General features: G+C 30.8%; 1 non-coding gene across 1 annotated transcript; it reads left to right on the forward strand.

The window, feature by feature from the left end:
* Positions 1–366: 366 nt before the first annotated feature.
* On the forward strand, positions 367–485 carry LOC145288330 (5S ribosomal RNA). The gene has a single exon (XR_013869279.1). It is a non-coding gene; the product is annotated as a 5S ribosomal RNA (ribosomal RNA).
* The last annotated feature ends 5,530 nt before the right edge of the window (positions 486–6,015 follow it).

Consider the following 6,015-nt stretch of genomic DNA (forward strand, 5'->3'; position numbering starts at 1 on the left):
AAAGAAAGAATGAAAACGATAAAGCAAAAATTAAATAAATAAATAATGAATATAGGAGGTTTTCTGATCCACTCTATTTATTTGACTCCCTGAAAAGGAAGAGTTAAATACAAAGTCGATTCTTAATGTGGGAAAATCCAGCTCCCCAAAAGGAGAACACTGGAGTGGAAAAGAAATAAAAATTGCTACAGTTTAGAAATATTTATCCTTCAATGACCGAGGACAAAATACATGAAGTGTAGTAATCTTTGTCTCTGCTGTTAATTTTTTAAATAATTTCGAACATACTGCATTTTCATAAATATCTATGAAATATTTTTTGAATTAAGGAATACATTATTTTTTGAAACCCCATTCGCAAATTTAATTTACGGCCATATCACGTTGAAAACACCGGTTCTCGTCCGATCACCGAAGTTAAGCAACGTAGAGTCTGGTCAGTACTTAGATGGGTGACCGCTTGGGAATACCAAGTGCTGTAAGCATTTCTCTTTTTTATAACCCTTATCCCTGAGTGGCTGCTGGGCCTTGATAAGTGGTGACCACCATGTAAAAAAAAAAAAAAATCACTGATGATCCGAAATACAGGATGTCTCCAAAGAATGCAGTCACACTTTGAATGACAATAAAACCTTTATTTATAAATATGGAGTAAAATGGAATAACTTTGAATACAGAAAACAAATGTAATTGAAGAATCATGTTCGCAAATGTTCAAAGTGATGACCATTCTTGTTAAGACAATGCTGATAATGTGCCCAAATTCATGTCATGAAACAGGTTGTTACAGTACGTTTTTGAGACACCCTGTATATATATATATATATATATATATATATATATATATATATATATATATATATATATATATATACTTTTAAGAGAAGCAATTAAAAGGGCTTAAAGAGGTTTTTCCTCCCTTATTTTATTTCCTTATTGATCTGATATAATAATAGAGTTATCTATAACCTTTATTCTACATTCTTCAGTTGATATATATATATATATATATATATATATATATATATATATATACATATATATATATATACGTGTGTATATAGTGTACATATAGACTGTGCATATATATATGTATATAGTGTACATATAGACTGTGCATATATATATATATATAGTGTACATATAGACTGTGCATATATATATATACATAATATATATATATATATATATATATATATATATATATATATATATATATATATATATTAATTGAAATGTGTGTCATGTATTGATGTTTTCCGGAAATCTACATCGAAAAAAAAATGATATTTCTGTTTTTAGTCCAACTACATAAACATTGGGCTTCACCTATTAGGTAATAATCGATATTCAGCGTTATAAACTCCAAGTGATTGTGTTGAAAATCATCAAAGACTTAAAGAAGGTAAGAAAATGTGCAAAAGAAAACATTGATTTTGATAATTAAAGATTTTCTTATTGATTTCAACCAAAACCAACAGACAATAAAAATATTTTTTTTTGCGTTTTATTCTTTTTTATTTTTTAAAAACTTTTTTTGGTTCTGCTTTAATTGTCTCCCTTTTTGTTTTCTTAAGGGAAAAAGTGTAACCAATAATTTGCTGGCCATCAAAAATAGAATAGGAAATGGAAGACGAGAAATCATTTTTTTGTCGGTTTAGCAAAAGAGAAAATAATGTTTGCACTTTTTAAATTATTATTATTTTTGGTCTTTTTGATAATAAACAAATTTACAGTTGTTTTTTTTGTAAAAACAAAAGAGCAAATCTCAGCATGTATTGCTGCCTAAATATACCAATTTCAAATATATATATATATATATATATATATATATATATATATATATATTTGAAATTGGTATATTTAGGCAGCAAATATACCAATTTCAAATATATATATATATATATATATATATATATATATATATATATATATATATATATATATATTTGAAATTGGTATATTTAGGCAGCAATTTTTCATTCAAGCAAATGTTATTAAATGCAACGGAGACACTTTGCTTTATGATTCATTTTTAAAAAAAATATTTTTCGATTTTCCGTATAATCTTTTTTATATCAAAATCAAAAATATTAATAAAAGTTCCATAGTTGTTGCTGTCACGAGCGCTTTCGATTCGTCCACACATCATCTTCATCGAAGCGTCATACATTAGAACCCTTCAACCCACTGTAAATGATATTGCATTTGAGAAAAGCAGTAACGTTCTAAAAGGTCTAGCATAACATACACACGTAATAAGAATGTACGGCACTCGTCTGCTTTCAACAAAATCCCCCCATTATCTCCTTTTCATTCTTTCATTCTCTCTGTCTCACTTGTTACTTCTCTTTTCACGGGAGCGGTGAATTGGTAGCAACAGTAGTTGCTGAAGCGACGTGGTTGCTATGGAAACCAGTCATAAAAACGTCGCTCACCTCCTTGCGTTTTTTTTTTTACGATTTGAACATCAGTAAATTCATCATAACTTTTGTTTTATTGAACGAAATTTTTTTTCACAATATAGCTGAAAAGGTGATCTATAAACTGTAATAATTGTTTGAAATTTCGTAAAAAAATGAGTGAGCGGTAAAGCTTTAAAGCAGTTCTAAATGACTAAAACTGTCACTTAACCAGGTGTTGAATAATAACTACCGTGTTTTATATATATATATATATATATGTATGTATATATATATGTATGTGTATATATAAATTTATGTATGTGTGTATATATATATATGTATGTGTATATATACATATATATATATGTGTGTGTATATATATATGTATGTATATATATACGTATGTGTGTATATATATGTATATATATATATATATATATATATATATATATATATATATATATATATATATATATATATATATATACGTATGAATGTGGCTCTGAGGGTAGAGTCACATAATCCTTAAAATAGATTATGTGCTTTAAAGAGAAAACTAAATTTAATTTTAGGCCGACGGAGAGTGTATCGTTTTTTTTTGTTTTTTTTTATTATCGCCGAAGAAAAAGAACAGAGAGAGAAAGAGAGGTCGAATCTACAATGAGAGAAAAAGAGAGTGTAGGGGAAATAGAGAAGAAGAGAGAATTGTAGAAAACATTCACTAGATACCAAACACCCTCACCTATTGAGGATGAGTCAGCGGTGTGACGAGGTCATCCGGTCATCGCACTTTCTGAAGAAGAAGGAGGAGGAAGGAGAGAGGAAGAAAAAAAAGAGACATTCTTAGACTCTCTTGACAAAGCCGTCGTGCAGAGCGGATGTGGAAAACCCCATCCGACAGCGAAAGAGAAATGGAGGCAAACCGATACCATCAAAGCAGATAATGTCGACAATGAGAATACGAGAGAACACTGCGAATCTTACAAATCAACATTTGAGCTGTGGAGTAGCGTATAGACGGACGTTGAAGATATTTTTCTGAACCAATCGCCCGAAACGAAAAAAAAAGTAAAAACTGTAAGTCCTCTCTCTGTATATATCTCTCATGCGATGAATAGGCGATTCTTGGATCTTGCCATTTTTTACTGTTTTTATTTATTGATATATTTTTCGTTGGCATTTTTATATATTAGTGTAAGGCACCCCTTCCACATCTTCATAATTTATTTTTTTATTATGCAATCTCATCTCCCCTAACATAATCTATTTTTATAATAAAATTAATTTGAACTTTATTGCTTGTGTTCGTTTTTTCGTTGTTTTCATGCGTTGTTCGTTTGTCTATTTTACATTTTCCGGCTTTCGATATATATATATATATATATATATATATATATATATATATATATATATATATATATATATATATTAGTTTTGATCTTACTACTATATATTAGGTTCACTATAATAATCGATAGAGAATTATCTGTATGGTCATAAATACGCAAAAAAAAAAAAAACATATTCTGAAGAAGGCGTATTATGCCGAACTTATAAATAATCTTAAACAAACAAATGTTTGTTTAGTTTACAAAATCTTCACATAATTTGGCTTCAAACGTATAACATACTTGTTTTCACTTTCTATATGCTCTTTGTAGAAATATGCAGCTTCTGACGAATTTCTATATTCTACAACTAATCTACGATACAATCACGTTGACACACCGGTTCTCGCCAGATCACCGAAGTTAAGCAACGTTGAGCCTGGCCAGTACCAGATGGGTGACCGTTTGGGAAGGCGAGGCGCTGTATGTACTGCAAGGTAAAACACCAGATTGAGAAAAGGCGCGGTCTCTTAAGCCGTGATAGCCACCCCAGCTATTGATGGCGTCACGATAAAAAAAATACCCTGGCGAAGCATTAAGTATTCAGCTACCGACAACAAGTGAAGTACACTACAAACTCGTGCAGTGGGTTCAATCTCGGCTATGGCCGCGCTGTATGGATGAACAACTAATCCGAAACTGTATTCTTTTTGTATAAAGGAACATGAGCTTTTGATAATGAATAGTAACTCGGTTCGTAGACGAGTGTGTGGCCGTTGTGAATTATATTTCTGGAGTTGGTTTTGATCTGTGGCTTTTTCTCCGTTGCCCCTTATTTTAATTTTTTTTTTTTTTTTGCATTTTGACTGACGCCTCGTAATATAAAACTTTGTGTTAACGCTTTGTCAACGTTGCTTGTTTCACAAACTGAGCAGTTATTCATGGAAGAATTATTTGTGTCCTAGAAAATAACGGTCTTTAAGTCAAGACGAAGACGCAAACACGTGTTCAGCGTATGAATTTATTGCTAAGACAAAGGCATAAAATCGCATTTCATGCTGCAAAGCAAAAAGACTGCTGCTGCTGCTGCTGATGATGATGATTTTAAAACAGCAAACGTGTAGGGTGAAAGGGTATCGACCGTTCTCCGAATTCATGACGATGACGGGAGCATAGGTCGAAACAATAAAAAAAAAAATCGACAAATAGCAACGACTCGGGAACAAATACAAACATTTAAAATAATAACCTTTACTAGCGGGACCTGTGGAAATTCCACAGGGGACTCATTCATATGTAATATATTGATGTTGGCATTCTGTAGATGCTCAGCGTACATGGAGACGTTCTGATATTATTGTAGCTCTTTTGTTAAAACTGCAAACGTATTTATCCAAGCTAGAAGGGCGCCCGGCGTAGCCAGGTTGTAAAATACGCTTAAATATGATATTTTAATTCTTGCAGATTTCATATATATCATTATAGAGTTAATGTTCTATCAATTTTTATATATTATAAAGTTGCGATTTCAAAAATCAAAAAAATATATTTATATAATTTGGGTGCATCAGTTTGAATCGAAACCAAATACACACACATACACACACACCCATATATATATCGGACGATATCAAAAACATCGTTAAACTCACTACTCGTTCAAGCAGCCGCCAATAGCGTAATGGTTAGAAGCCTTGACTGCCGTATAAACGGTCGGGTTTCAATCCTGGCTTGAGGTAGTTGCCTGTCTAGCCGCACTGATGAGCTGTGAAACAGCGAAACAGTACTGTATGTGGATGACTATATATATATATATATATATATATATATATATATATATATATATATACTAGCTGTACCCGCCCACGCGTTGCTGTGGCTCAGTTTGTTAAAATGGAACACATTCCTCAAGAAAAAATTGCATTTTGTTCGTTTATTTACTTTTATTATTTTTTGCAATTTTTTTATTTTTTTCCCCCAAAAAAGATTAATTTTTTACGATAAATTGTTAGGTAAAAGTTGTTTTTTCAGGAAAATTTGCACTTTTTTTTAAAAGAAATTTGGTAGTAAACGTTTCTCTTTGAAAACGGAAATTTTATTATAAAAAGAACAGATGAATGCTTTACATGAACACTGTAAATAGTTATGTGAATGCAGAGAAAAGTTTGATTCTTTTTTTCAAGAGAATGTACAAATTATTTTTTTAACAGATGTTCAGAAAATAAACAGAAAAATACTTCTACTACTGTATGCGCTGTTTTACGGTTGTTGTAAAAATGGAA

This window comes from Euprymna scolopes, chromosome 11 (assembly GCF_053919585.1).
Source record: "Euprymna scolopes isolate OS-2025 chromosome 11, ASM5391958v1, whole genome shotgun sequence".
Lineage (NCBI taxonomy): Eukaryota > Metazoa > Mollusca > Cephalopoda > Sepiida > Sepiolidae > Euprymna > Euprymna scolopes.